This window comes from Rhinatrema bivittatum, chromosome 5 (assembly GCF_901001135.1).
Source record: "Rhinatrema bivittatum chromosome 5, aRhiBiv1.1, whole genome shotgun sequence".
Classification (NCBI taxonomy): domain Eukaryota; kingdom Metazoa; phylum Chordata; class Amphibia; order Gymnophiona; family Rhinatrematidae; genus Rhinatrema; species Rhinatrema bivittatum.
In genome coordinates this window covers 86,159,714-86,175,568 of record NC_042619.1, presented here as the reverse complement: position 1 = coordinate 86,175,568, position 15,855 = coordinate 86,159,714, and the positions used below count along the sequence as shown (strand labels likewise).

At 42.5% G+C, this 15,855-nt stretch overlaps 1 long non-coding RNA gene across 1 annotated transcript in view; it reads left to right on the top strand.

The window, feature by feature from the left end:
- The first annotated feature begins 700 nt into the window (after positions 1–700).
- Positions 701–15,855, top strand: part of LOC115091503 — a 134,483-nt gene continuing 119,328 nt past the window's right edge. Inside the window, exon 1 of the long non-coding RNA XR_003856733.1 lies at positions 701–818. This is a non-coding gene — a long non-coding RNA (uncharacterized LOC115091503). The remainder of the gene's footprint in view (positions 819–15,855) is intronic.

Sequence of the window (15,855 nt, the reverse complement as noted above, 5' to 3'; positions counted from 1 at the left end):
TTCAGAGTCCAATTCTGCCTCAGACTATGACATGTTGCTGGATTCATATCTGACTCCTGTAAACGGGGAACTGGGTTTTGAGTCATTGGACAAATCTAAGATATTGAAGGTTTCTGCAGTCTTAACTAGCCAAGCTGTTTTTGTTTCAGCAGACATTGAACCAGGGCCTGTTCCTGTGCTGTGTGGGTCTGGGATTGTGGCCCTGGATAAGCCCCTATCCAAAGGGGCTGTTCATGTATCCACATCTAAAACTAACAAATTTGCTTCCCCCTCCAGTAATTCTAGTGCCAGACTCTGTTTTTGAAAATACAAGTTGGGAAGGACCTGGGGTATATGGTGCAAAGAGGTGGTTTAATTCTGCAGTTAGTAAACTAGACCTTATTTTAGTTATATCTCCATGAAAAATCATAGCTGCTGTTCATAGTGGGTGCTGCTGGCTGTTGCCAGATCCCATTGAGGCTTTGAGGTGCCTAGAGGGCATCCTTAGGGCTGGGAGAATTCTGTCAGAGAAAAAGGTATTGTTCCTGGGGTTTGCTTGATTTGAAGCTGGTGTCTTGTGCATAGAGCCTCAAAGAGGTTCAAAGAGAATTAATTTAAGATGGCAGGTAGCCTGCTGTATGGCCCCCACCCCTAAGGATTGGTCCTCAGGAGATTCAAAAGGAGTGCTGGAACACCTGGAAAGCGTTCTCAGCATTTAGACAGCTAGGAGGCCAAAGGAAGGTTCGGGGATCCCAGAGGGCAACCCATGAGCTCTTCGCCTGGTGTGTGTGTATGACTATTATCCTGTGATGTTAAGTCTGGAAGTCTGCACCTTGTCTGTAAGTAGAAGTTTGTCTCCATTCATGTTGTGTTTTGCCTCTGAGGAAGATCTTCTATGAAATGACCTGGACTGAATACCTGGAAGTAAGCCTTTTCTAATTGTGAGTTACCTGTTAAATTTACCTGAGGTGCATAAGTCAGGAACTATAATTTTGTCACCCTTTCTAAATAAATCCAGTAGTGAGACACTAAGGGGTAGATTTTAAAAGAAGCGCGATCAGCCTACTTTTGCTTGCGCATCAGACTCAAGCAAAAGTACGCTGGATTTTAGTAGATACGCGCGGAGCCGCGCGTATCCACTAAAATCCTGGATCGGCGCGCGCAAGGCTATCGATTTTGTATAGCCTGCGCGCGCCGAGCCGCGCTGCCTCCCCCCGTTCCCTCCAAGGCCGCTCCGAAATCGGAGCGGCCTCGGAGGGAACTTTCCTTTGCCCTCCCCTCACCTTACCCTCCCTTCCCCTACCTAACCCACCCACCCGGCCCTGTCTACACCCCCCCTTACCTTTGTCGGGGGATTTACGCCTCCCGGAGGGAGACGTAAATCCCCGCGCGCCAGCGGGCCTGCTGCGCGCCGGGCCGCGACCTGGGGGCGGGTACGGAGGGCGCGGCCACGCCCCCGGGCCGTAGCCACGCCCCCGTACCCGCCCCCAAAACGCTGCCGACACGCCCCCGGAACGCCGCGACGACCGGGCCCGCCCCCGACACGCCCCCCTCCGAGAACCCCGGGACTTACGCGAGTCCCGGGGCTCTGCGCGCGCCGGGAGGCCTATGTAAAATAGGCTTCCCGGCGCGCAGGGCCCTGCTCGCGTAAATCCGCCCGGTTTTGGGCGGATTTACGCGAGCAGGGCTCTGAAAATCCGCCCCATATTTTACATGAAAAAAATATACCATGTGCATGTAGAAACCCTGATTTATATGTGTAGGCAGCTATATTTGAAAATATGTATGTGTTCTTGAAATCACCAGTATGCTGATCCAGACCATCTCCAGTTTATCTGGACCCTCTAGTACTTCACCCTGAACTCCCCTCCAGGCACCAAGACCTCCCACCCAAAAATAGCAGACAAACAAGTCTGATTTTACTTGCCCAAATCAATTAGCAGGTGTAAATGTGTGCGAATAAGTTGCCTAATGTAGTCGCATAAATCTCATATAAATTCCTATGAACTCTACTGTTCTACAGGAATGAGGTTATCCTTTTTATCCCTTACTATTTGCTGTAACAACAGAACTCATGGCCTGATACTTAAAAATGAAACAAGTATTGAAATAATAATTTTATGGTTAGCAGGAAGAATACATTTTACTTTTTAAAGATCATTTGCTACAGACACCCAAAAGAACTACAAAATCTATAAGGTTTATATTAGATTTAAATTAAAGCTTTGGATAATGTTATGGCTATGTGCTTAACTGGCTAAAACTGGAATACTTAGTCCTTTCTGACTCCGCTGAAAATCTAAATTGCTACATATTGGGTATGCCCCGAGGTCTGAGACATGCCTGTTGTCTCAGACCTTGGGGCATACCTGTTGAGCCCGCCCCAGAACTCCCCTAAACTGCAACATTTTTGCACCCGAGGGCCGGTAACTTTTAAACCTGTGCGCGGGTGCACATGTGCAAGTGTTCGGTGGTGCGTGCCAAGGGGCGCGGCCATTTTATAATATACACGCGCGTGTTATAAAATAGCTTGACTGCGTGCACACGTGCGCTTAATTTTAAGTGGACGCGTGCCTATTGCACAAATGCCGCTTCTATCGCATAAGTGGGGGGGGAGGATTTTAAAAGACACACAGACCAATGCCATTAATAGTTTTCCTAGTTCGTTCCCAGTTCACCCAGGTATGGAATAAGATTTCTAAACCCCATACTTTAATAGCCTCCTTTCTACCTTGTTAGCCCTGACCCTTAAAACCCTACCCATCTGTGTATTTATCTTTATTTTATAACTTGAACATCACCCATAGCAGAAGTAAAGTTAGCGGCAAGGGACTCCGGCATGTGCCTGTGTGTGTAAGTATTTTTCTCCTAGGCCAAACAGGATGGTAGTCCTCACGTGTGGATGTCACTAACATCCTGCTGTCCTAGGAGAACACCTGCTACAGGTAAGCAACCGCGCTATGCACTAATTTCAAGTTAACTTTCAGGGATATCTATGATTAGTTGGAAGCTGAGAACTCATTTTGAGTAAATTAATTTTTCATGAAAGGGAAAGAATCAGCTTATCCCATCTCAGTAAATCTGGATTGGTAAAGCAGAAAATCAAGATAAATTATTCCATAATGTGTAAGTCCCTGGTAAAGCTAAGAAAATACTTCTCTATTTGTTTCAGACCTTGGGGCATACCCAATATGTAGCAATTTAGATTTTCAGCTGAGTCAGAAAGGACTAAGTATTCCAGTTTTAGCCAGTTAAGCATATAGCCATAACATTATCCAAAGCTTTAATTTAAATCTAATATAAACCTTATAGATTTTGTAGTTCTTTTTGGGTGTCTGTAGCAAATGATCTTTAAAAAGTAAAATGTATTCTTCCTGCTAACCATAAAATTATTATTTCAATATTTGTTTCATTTTTAAGTATCAGGCCATGAGTTCTGTTGTTACAGCAAATAGTAAGGGATAAAAAGGCTAACCTCATTCCTGTAGAACAGTAGAGTTCATAGGAATTGTGCCTCTAGGGGATTTATAAATTATATTCTTAAAACCTTCAGATTCCTTTAAAACAGACCGATACAGTACAGTGCGCTCCAGTGGAGCTCACGGTTAACCGGCATTTGGACGCGTGTTTTCGACGCGCTAGCTTTACCCCTTATTCAGTAAGGGGTAATAGCACGTCGAAAACACGCGTCCAACCCCCCCGAGACTAATAGCGTCCACAACATGCAAATGCATGTTGATGGCCCTATTAGTCATTCCCGCGCGATTCACTAAGTAAAATGTGCAGCCAAGCCGCACATTTTACTTTAAGAAATTAGGTGTGAATTTCTGCCGGCGCGGGGAAGTGCACAGAAAAGCAGTAAAAACTGCTTTTCTGTGCACCCTCCGACTTAATATCATGGCGATATTAAGTTGGAGGCCCCAAAAGTTAAAAAAAGTAAAAAATAAAAAAATTTAAAAGCAGCCCGCGGCTAGCGGGTTGAAAACTGGATGCTCAATTTTGCCGGCGTCTGGTTTCCGAACCCGTGGCTGTCAGTGAGCTCGAGAACCGACGCCAGCAAAATTCAGCGTTGGCTGTCAAACCCGCTGACAGCCGCCGCTCCTGTCGAAGAAGAGGCGCTAGGGACGCTAGGACACTGGCCTGTGCACTCGCCCGCTCTCCCGTGAACTTTACTGTATTGGCCCGCTAGTGAGTTGTGCACATCTGAAACTCCCAGAATCCTTTGCAGAGTGTAAGAGCAATTTTGAGTTTCTACCTCCTGCAAGAAAACCCCAAGAAAGCAAAAAGATCTTGAAACAACTTAAAACATTTGGAACTTGAACTAAAAAATAGAGAACAGCTGGTGGCTAGAGGACCCTAACTAACAGGTACTTCCATTAGAAGGATGCAGCTGTAATATATCTTATATTATAAGTATTTGTAGCCATATATAAAAAATAATAATGCAATATGGTAACTTTAGTAATGGCTGCATAGTGAAGTATAAACATAGCTGCTAGGTATTTTAGTTAGTCAAGTATATTGATCTTTAATTACTTTTAAAAAACATGATTATAACAAAATATAATAACCGACAAATAAATTGTAGGCAGTATCATATTTACAATGGAAAAAACAGAGAAATAATCCATAATCAAGAAATAACTAGTAATAACAGATTATGACATCAAAATGTAACAAAAACATGACTCCCAACAAGATAAAGCAAGAAACAAAATGGAAAGAAGGACACCATCAAATCTGCCATCATCTTGGAGTTAGGACTAGGAGAAAAGCTACATTAGATTGGCCATCTATATTGTCTCTGTTGCTAAAGGAATTAAGGATGTGGTCAGGAAAGGATAGTTTTCCCTTTTTGGGTTGTGAAAGCTCTTTTTTAGGGATTTGCAAGCCAAATGTTTTTGATTCATTTTAGTTCATTTTGGTGAGGAATTTAGTTTTGGTTCATTTCATTCTTTTTTTTTTTTCCAGTTCTTTATGTTTTATTTTTGTTTTTGGCAACTTATGCATGCAGTTTGATAATTGTGCACAATTACCAAACTGTTCAAAGAACTACTAAACAATTGTTGACAATGAACAAAGTTAAACATTTCTTTCAATTTGGAGTTATGGTCCATTCGGTTCATTTCATTCTGAATGATCTGAAAATAGCTTCATTCATCATACTTTACTCATTTGTTTCACTGAAATGCACATCCCTACTATTTTGGTTTTAGTGTTTATGGGTATACAATATAGAATAAAATTACACATTTGTTATTCTACATATTGGTTTATCTGGGAGTACTGTAGTATTGGGATGTTAGATGATGATGATGATGATTATTATTATTATTATTATTATTAATAAAAGAAGAAAATTAGGGACAGATCTTTGAAAAGGCCTGAAACTTATAGGGCCAGATTTTAAAAGCCCTGGATTTACGCGTGCAGGGGGTGTATACGCACCGAGCTTATTTTGCATAGGCCCGGCGACGCACGCAAGCCCCGGCATGCACATATGTCCCGGGGCTTTGAAAAAGGGGCGAGAAGGGGGCAGGGGTGTGGGCGGGGCGCCGGTCAGGGGGCAGGTCGGGGGCGGGACTGAGGCTTCCGGCACAGCGGCCATGCCAGATGATCGCGCGCCGGCAGCTGGCCGGTGTGCACAAGTTATGCAGCAGGCGTAAATAAGAAAATAAAGGTGGGGGGATTTAGGTAGGGCTGGGGGGTGGGTTAGATATGGGGAAAGCCATCGGGGCTGCCCTAGGGCTTGGCGCACGCAAGGTGCACACGCACACTTGTGCACCTTGCGTGCGCTGACCCCGGATTTTATAACGTGTGCGGTTGTGCGCACATATTATAAAATCGGGCGTAGATTTGTGCGTGCCGGGTTGCGCGCACAAATCACTAGCAGTGACTGCTGTTTCTCTACGGAGTAAAACATCATTCACGCTTTTCCTTGCATGGACAGCTGCCTAACAAGTCAATCCAAGCAAGGAGCTTTATCTTCTTCAAGACTTACTATAAATCTACTACCTGGGATTGATGTTAACTACCATAAATCCCATATAGCACACTTCTGGACACCACAGTCACAACGAACTTCCTGTCCAACAACTGCGCAGACATTCTGACAAATTCCTGTATGTCTCTGCACACATACAACATAACCTCAGCCCCTCAATTCTTTCATTGTTGGGCCACGGCATTTTTTCACGATGCACTTGCTCATAGGTCCAAAATTTGCTATGAGTAAGATTCAGTGAAATTCAATTATCAGTGGACCTAAGCTGTTCAACCACTTTCGTCCCTGATCCATATTGCAGATCTAGAACCAAAACCTAGACTGGTCCTGCTCATGCTTGCATTTACTCAGGGTTGCAGAGTTCGCACTAACATCTTCTCACCCTAATATGCATCTATTCCACTCCTTGGACTGTAAAAGTGCACCTGCATTCTATCCAGACTGCACTACACCTGAGTGCCTCCATAGGAATTACACCTAACTCTTTCCTCCTGTGGCAAAAGCCAAGCTGTGAGTTCCAGTGGGCAAACAGACCTATTCCTCCTAATTAACGGTCTGTATCTCCTTTTCCCACTAACAAGCAGGTATTTCACTACAACACCGTGTGTAACCACACTCTGTTAGGGCCGTACCAGCCTCAATAACTCACCTTCGGCCGGTGCCGCTTGTACATATTTGTAAAGCTTCGACCTGGAGCTCTCTCCATACCTTCGCAGCCCATTATCGCTTAGATAAGACTGGCCAGCATGCTTCCATGTTTGTCCAGTTCGTCTACTCCTCTTCTTTTCGGTTTAACTACCCCAACATCCTTCCACCAACCCGTTAAGGGTTTCAGGATGCCCTCCTTACCAAATTCCACCTCCATCATTGCACCTCTTGCACGTCTTGGGTGCATTAGGTACACTCTCGGGCATCCTCAACTCAGTACTCACCCATATGTGAGGACTACCATCCTACTTGTCCTGTGAGAAAGCAAGTGTTGCTTACCTATAACAGGTGTTCTCACAGGACAGCAGGATGTTAGTCCTCAAGAAACCCACCCGCCACCCCGCGGAGTTGGGTCTACATACGTTTTATTATTTTAGTTTCGCTTGCGCTTTTTCTATAAGACGAGACTGAGGGGAGACACCTGTGGTCACAGGGATAATTGCAGGCTGAGCATGCTCAGTGCACTCAGTGTGCCCGCATTAGTCAAAGCTTTATAGAAACTTTGACAGAAAAGTTTTCCGTAGCAGGGCTCCGTCCACTGACGTCACCCATATGTGAGGACTAACATCCTTGCTTTACTTTGCCAAAACTGTGTAAATCACAGTAAATGGAGTCATAGGGCACTCAGGTGCCCAGAGCTGCAGGGTAGTGGCAATAGCTGTTACTTTCAGCGGAGATATAGTCAATGGCATCTGGTAGACGTTCAGTGCCTACTAGAGAGGTGGTGAGAAAGGAGGAGGTCAGCAATGGTGGCAACTAGAAGACAGATTTAGGGCCCATGTTTTCAGGGTTCTGGAAAGAGTCCTGGTGCATGGCTTCTGGCTGAGAGCTAGGTGAGTTGAGAAGGGATATAAAATAGGGAAAAAGTCACCAGATAGTTGTATTGAATGGCTTATGGCACCAGTTCCAATTGAGTTAGAAGCCCAAGAGAGCAAATTAAAACTGGCCCCAAAATAATAATAAAAAAAACCCCATCTGTGGGATTTTAAATTTAAAAAAAATGAATTTATTTATTTACTTTATTAACCACTTGTCTATAAAAGCTCCAGGCAGGCACATAACATACAACCAAAAGTGTATCTAAATATAGCAAATTAAAAACAGCACATAAAATTGCAACAAAAATACACAACAAACATGACTTTATATACATATTACATAATATCCATATGCAAATGTATGAAGATACACCAGAGACTTGTCCTAGAATTTTTTAACCTTTGTCACAAAATCTACCCCTGTGCTATCACAGGAAATGGAGAGCCTCAGACATAGTACAGAGAAGAGAGGTACATACTTTCTCATGAGATTTAAACCCATCTAGTGACTTGCTCTTATGGAGATGCTTAACTGAAAATAAGTATGGGGTAATACTGCTTTAAAATTATATGGCAGTGGAAATTTTATTTTGGGATTATTTTGTACACAAAGAAACCCATTATTCATGAACAGTATTAGTCTAAAATCCAATTAAATGCTTCTTTTTCAGTGAGGTTGAACATTCTCCCACTTGCCCAATTATCAGTACCAACTGTGCTGTTTTTGTTTCTTTTGAATTGTGGCAGTGGGACCTTGGGAAAGACATGCTTTATTATATTGTGTTTCTCTATAATTATTTTGGGTACTTTGGCAACACGAACAATAAATGTCTCTGTCGCCTTCATATATGTAAAAGGCTTAGAATGTAAAAATTCCAGCACTAAAATCATTTTGGTTAGCATCTGATACAAAGTGTGGATAAGAATGAAGGATTGGCAATAGGGATGTGCATTCATTTGAAACAAATGGGTAATCCAAACAAAAAAAAAAACCCTTTTAAAGTTTGTTTTATTTCAAATAAAACAAATGGATGCGGGCTCAAAAAACAATTAACACTTTTGTGTGCATTTGTTTTCAGATCCATTAAAATCAATGGGGCAAACAAAATAGCATTTTTTTTTAATTGAAAGCAAAATAGATAGAATGGAGCCAGGAATGTGAAGGTACAAGGAAGGAGGAGAACCAATCAAGGTCAAGCACTTTTTCAAGCAGCCTATCCTAGCTGGCAGCTGCATGGATTGACAATAACTTGGTCTTTTGGGTTTTTTTTACCTGAAACTGAAAGAATGGTAGAGCAGAGACACCATTTTGAATCATTTTTCTCCTGGAGCTCAATGAGAGAGCTGCGAGTTTCTGCAGCTCTGTTTTGCAACATGAAAGAAAAAGTTTATAAAACATATAGGCAGGAGAAAGTAAGGTAGGCTTAGGCTGCTGTTGCTTCTTGACAAGTGTGTAATGAGATACACTGATTGCTCTATTAGGGTTACAGTAACAACAGTAGTAGGAGGACTGTGAAGAGACAGTGTTTCCCTGTCTCCCTCAGACAGGAGACAAGATCTGTGTGGGTTTTTTTTTTCTTGTTTGTTTACTTTGACTGGAAGTACAGTACTGAGGGCTGTCTTCTCTCAGCATTTGTTTGTGGCACTTAGTGCAAGCACAGTGCACATAGTAGAGCAGTCTCAGTTTTGTTTCAGAATAAAAGTAACTTTCTGCTCTGTGGGGTAGATTTTAAAACCCCGGCGCGTGTAAATTCAGGGGTTTATGCGCGTGGCCGGGCCTTACGAGCACTGGGGCAATTTTCAAACGGGCCCGGCCACGCGCATAAACCCCGGGACGTGATTAAGTGCCGGGACTTTAAAATGGAGTGGTCCGGGGGGCCTGGGCAGGGCGGGGCTGGAGGCGCCTGGCACAGCGGCCATTTGCTGCTGTGCCGGCGAGCGCAACTTGCTCTTGCTCCTTGGCAGGAGCAAAAGGTAAAACCAAAAAAACTGGGGTAGTTAGGATAGGGGAAGGGGAAGGGAGGTTAGAGTAAGGGGTTGGGAAGTTCCATCCCAGTCTGCTCCTTAATTAGAGCGGACTGGGAGGGAACTGGGGAAGGCCCCGATGCGTCACCGCGCGTATTAGCAAATTTATACTCCCTCTTGCATGCACGGACCTGAAATTTTATAACAGGCGTGTGCGTGCGCACGCCTGTTATAAAATCACGCACATGGACGCACACGCATAAGTTTTGAAAATCTACCCCTATGTGTGTATCCACACTATTGGGTGTATTGTAACACTAATGACACCAGCCAGCGAAACTAATCATTTGAATAAAATTGTGTCATGCCATTGTATGTCTGTGGCAACAGAAGGCAGAGGTCGTGGCAGGAATGGGGAAGTAAAAGGTTTAAGGGGAAAGCCTGTTCCGCCTGTACAAAGACCTAGGGCCACCACAAATCATCCTAGAAGTCCTACAACCAAGATAAAAGAGGTTATTTTTGCAGGGGGAAAGCAGTTACAGAGATAGGGTCAGGTTAAAAGCTGGAGGAGCAGCTGCCTGCTCCTATCTCCTTCACTGTAGTGCATCGGGGCAGAAGAAGGCAGATTCATTTAAGAGTGAGATTAGCAGTGGAGGATCAGTGCCACTAGGAGTGGCGTGTTAGGGCAAAGGCTATCCCCCAGGATGAGCAGATAGAGGCAAGCTTGAGAGATGCCCTTAGCCTTTTTTCTCTTGATCCACTCTCTAGCCTAACCTTAGCAGCAACACCCAAGGATCCAGAGAGAGAGAGTGAGAGAGAAAGTGGGTCCCACAAGACATCAGAGGCATGGAGGCACTTTAGAGTTGGGGAGGACCAGTGTTTTGCAGCTTGCATTCACTGTTGTAAGGCCTTAAGTAGAGGAAAAATACTGGACCATTTTACAAACGGTGGTAGGCAGCATCATTTGAAAAAAGAACACCCATTAGCATTGGCTTCAGGGGAGGATGCTGGTACTAGTCTGTCTTTGTCTTTCCCTCAAAGCAGAAACAGTAGGAAAGACAAAGAAAAGGCAAAGTGAGCCCCCCAAGTGAAACTCCCCTAGCCCCTTCCACCAGTGAGGTGATAGGCAAGCAGCCCACACCTTCAGGTTGGTAGCAAGGCACAGAGGAGCATCAACATGGTTACACGGTACAATAGGGAAATGAGTACCCTGTTGATCATGGCGAATGAGGGATTTAAGCAGCTGCAGAACCTCTTCGCCTTCAATTAAATGCCTTCCAAGATAATATTCGGTAGGCATGTGATCCCCACCCTGCAAACTCAGTGCCAAACTCACATGCAGGTGCAGCTGGCCAATGTGGAGAGGTGTAGCATCTATTTCACAAGTAGCAGCTGGACTTGCCTACACATGCCTACCTCTCACTGATGGCACACTTGTGGCAACAGGCTGAGGCAGGGGTAGACAGCAGATCTAATGGGGGTAGACTCAACGTATCAAAATGATTCAAAAAGCAAAATGTTATAATTATATCAAGACATTTATTTTATTTATTTGTTTTTCTATACTGATGTTCAACTAGTGTTATTACACTGGTTTACATAGTAGCAGCGGAATCCATAGCATAGATTTACACAGATTTACATAGATTTAGCATTGCTTTAGCATTGATTTATATAGTCACAAAGTAATCCATTAGTATAGATTTCTTCTTTACAATAATAAAAATAATAATAAATAAAATAAATAATTGTTTTAAATAAGTGTAACATTAAAGTTTAAGAGGCAACTTTCAAACTATGCTTAGAAGGGTAAAGTCTGCGGGTGCATTTTATACTCAGACAGTTCAGCAGTTTTCAAAGGGAAACTCTTCCCTTTGAAAATTGGCTTGGAAAAAGTATGCACACAGACCTGCACCTGCTTTTTGTACTGGTTCTTTTCCCAACAAAATTACATGCATAACTGCTAATCCCTCCCCTACTCAGCTCATAAAATTATGTGTGTCCTGGCACTATGCGTGTTTTCTTCATTCAGAAAATATAGGCAATTTTCGAAAAAGCGTGTAATTTTCTTTCATTAGCTGTGCTGATTGTGCCAAATAAAACCACTGGAGCCACTGAGTTAGTGTCTGACAATAAAGTCTTTACTGTTGAAAAACACTCTTTTTACCCGTCGAAATTGCTTTGAAAATTGCCCTCTAAGTTACTATTAAATATTTGTTCTAATTTTTGGATAGGTGAAACTGAGATTAGTATAAAATAGATGAAAACCATGACAATAGCAGAATGCAGGTTATTATTATTTTGCTATAGTGCCTTAAATCAGAGCACTTTACAACAAATTACATTCAGTTAGCATGAGTTCTTGCCGCAGAGATCTTACAGTCTAAGGATCAGATTTACTAAGCTTCCCCTTCCACCCCCTCCTAGACACAAGTGGGTACTTGAGGCAATAGAAGATAAGTGACTAGCCCAAGATCATATTAAAGCTGAGCTGGAAGGATTTGTATGGTATCTGAATCATAAATCTTTTGATTCTTCTGAGCAGGACACCCACCCTTATTTATTCAGAGCTGGTTTATTCTTCTTCAGCCTTACATTCAATAACAATTATAGGGTAAAGCTTCTCCATATCCCAAGAAATAAGCCTTACTCTGAGCTGTTAAGATAAAATATTCTAGTATTCAGCAATGTATGTCACCCAGATATAAATATTTCAGGTACCCTTTTTTAAACATATTTCAGCAGAATGTCATTTTAAGAATGAGAAGTAGATACATGTCAAGAATTGCCTTCTATGAATTGCAGATGATGATGTAATCTGGTTTCAGTGAAAAATGTGCCAAACTATGACAGTATTAGAAATGAAATTCAACAAGAAATATATTTTTCCTGGAAGCTTATTTTTCTAATGTATGTGTAGACACTGGAAAGTGAAATCTTTTTGTGCATGTCAGATAAACATCAACAATGCAGAAAAAGCCTCAGCAAAGGGGTAATTTAAAGAGATATTTATGCAGATAAACATCAAAAAATAGAACCCTGAGACTATTGTTTAGAGAAGACTGGATGAATGATTTTATGACTGGCCAGTATTGTGACAGATATATAACAAAGAGAAATGGAATAACTGAAATATATTTCATGTCAATGAAGACCATTATAAAGTATATCCAGAAATTCCCCTTTAGGCAATTTGAGTACTTATAGACTTACTAGGATCTGAATGTACTACCATTCATAATTTTATCCAGATCCATCCTAGTAAGTTTATAAAGTATTTAAAAGAGAGGCAAAAAAGAAATATTACACTACGTAACAGGGGCAACCCCCCACCAGCACCAGCAGAGAACTATTCCATACAGTAAGCAGCTTCCTAGACACACTCACCACCTTATAGAAATATGTTGATAACACTCTAGACTGTAATCAGCATACTTCTGTCAAAACAAAATAATCAAGATCCAAAAAGGACTAGATGAAGGGCATTGCTCACCTGGAACCACAGCAAACAGTGTCATCCAGCAATAAGCAATGGTAGCAAACAACCTCAACCTCAATGAAGTCATAAGAAAACTGCCAGCTCCCCAACCAGATAAGAAAAACACCCCAGCAAGCCCTCACCTATGAAAACAATAGGATACTATGGCCTACACCGTTCCCTCAGCCATTGCATCTGAGGTGGGAAGTGCAGATTCCATCTCAGCTCCCAATATAAGTGATGCAGGGCCTAATATTTTCAATCAGTTCAACCATATAAGCCTCCAGGTCATCAGAATGAGGAAGCCTTGTAAATTTCTGCCCTGCCCATCTTTTCAAGGATCTGCTATCTATAACTGCTTGCCACCTCATCAAACTGTAAATGCTTCGCTTCAGCAAGGATGCTACCCTAACCTCCTAACGTCAACCATCATCAAATCTCTACTAAAAAATTCATCAATTGATGCCTCTGCTTGTGCTAACTACCGCCTCTATCTAAATTGATAGAAACTATATTTCAGAACATGGTACCAAAATAGTTCTCATCTCTCTCATCAATGACATGCCACTACTCATAAATCAAAAGGGGTCAGAACTATTGACCTCTCAGCTGCTTTTGTTAAGGTTGGTCACCAAATTCCTCTTACCAGACTGCCAGCTTAGGGACTAGAGGCAACATAAATAAGTGGTTTAAATCTTTCCTGTCTGGCAGATCCCAGAAAATATCATAAAATGAAGCATTCTCCACTCTCTAGCCCCTATGTTGGCATGTTCCTCCAAGCTCGCCGTTTCCCCCATTCTCCTCAACGTCTATCTTCAACCCCTTGTTGCCATTCTCCATTTAATTACCATCATTCTCCCGACAATACACATTTTCCACTCCGTCACGATCTATGCTACATAAATCCCATGTCACTTTCTTAGATCCACCATATACCAAATGTTGTTTAATTTTATTACCAAATGTTGTTTTAATTTTATCCACCTAACAAGATCCATCAATGACTCCTATGCTAAGTAGCTGTATATAATGGACTCCATATTTATTTTGTTCTCTTGTATTTATAGAGAACTCCTTATTTACATTGTACACTTGTATATAATTATCCTCCTCTATCTCTTTTATTTCTTATAATCCCAGTTCATGATCCCTTGTTAATTGTAACTGCTTCTCTTCTCCACGTTTAATTATGTTTTTGGTTATATTTCTGCACCCCTGTTTTCTGTAAACCGACATGATGAGAACGAGTTCTTGAATGCCGGTATAAAAAAACCTTAAATAAATAAATAAAATAAATAAATAAAATAAATTACTATTAATTATTATTTATACTGTTTTCCTTTTATGAATACTGTTTTGTGCATTTAACAATACTGTTTACTCATGTTACTGTTGTTATATCGCATTAATGTTATTAAGTCGTTCACTGTACCTGACAAAGGAAATACTTTGCTTCCTGCACCTTCAAGTTATATGTAAACCGATGTGATATGTAAATCGAACACCGGTATATAAAAACAAACAAATAAATAAATCATAAGATGCTTTGGTCTCACAGTCTACATCTATGCTGATGATATACAGATCCTCCATCCTCTCAGGCACTGGGACAGTACAATAGCACTCCTCAACTTCTGCCTCAAAGCAATAACAAACTGGATAGTTGACATCTGACTTCAGTTAACGAAAGATACAACAGAGGTCTTGTGCTTCAGTTTGTCTCCACAACCAGATAATCCCCCCTCCCCACTTATTCTGAATGACATCATCACATTTTGTTTTCCTTCATTTTTGCTTTTTTTTTGGGGGGGGTGAGGTGGGTCTTTTTTTTTATTAATGGTTTAAAGGTGAATTTGGAAAGCTCAATGCGTACCGAAATTAGGGGATGTGTGAATATGTTTGGCCGGCACTCGCTGAGTGAATTTTAAAAGTCGCCAGGATATTCCTGTAGGTGCTGCAGCACGCACAAATGAAAAGTTTTCATAAAGGGGCAGGGCATGTGAGTTCCGAGATTTTAACATGAAAATTGCGCGAAAATACATAACGCTCACCGGTGCTCACCCGGGTCTACTGCCCCCTAACTTTACTTCTGTTAAGGATGACATGTAACTAATAAAACAAAAATATCTAGGTAGAGCAGCTGAATTTTAAAAGTCGGTGCTAACAGGAGAGAAGGGAGGCTATTAAACCAGGGGGTTTGGAAGTCCTATCCCTTAACTGGGAAAACTGGCATGCATGCTTATTAAAATTACCCCACTTATGCGGTAGAAACTAGAGATGTGATTCGGCCGAACCTTTTGGTTCGGCCTTCGTTATTGGCCCACTGCAGGAAATTTCATTTTCCTGTGGTTCGGGTTGATTTTTTTTTTGGCTGCCTCGAAACGAATTTTCCCGAAATTTCAACACCCCCCCCCCCCCCCCCCCCCCCCAAGACTTACCGAAAGTCCCTGGTGGTCCAGCGGGAGTCCTGAGAGCGATCTCCCCCTCTCGGGCCATCGGCTGCCAGTAATCAAAATGGCACCAGTGGCCCTTTGCCCTTACCATGTGACAGGGGCTACCAGTGCCATTGGTCGGCCCCTGTCACAAGGTAGAAGCAATGGATGGTTTCGTGCGGTTTTCGTATCATTTTTTTGGGGGGGAGAAAGGGCACACTTAAAGAAAACAAAACACCAAACCCACCCTAACCCTTAAAATTAAATTAATTACAAACCCCCCCCTCCCGACCCCCCCCCCAAGACTTACCGAAAGTCCCTGGTGGTCCAGCGGGGGTCCCGGGAGTGATCTCCTCCTCTCGGGCCGTCGGCTGCCAGTAATCAAAATGGCACTGGTGGCCCTTTGCCCTTACCATGTGACAGGGGCTACCGGTGCGGCCCCTGTCACATGGTAAGGGCCGCCCAGACCCC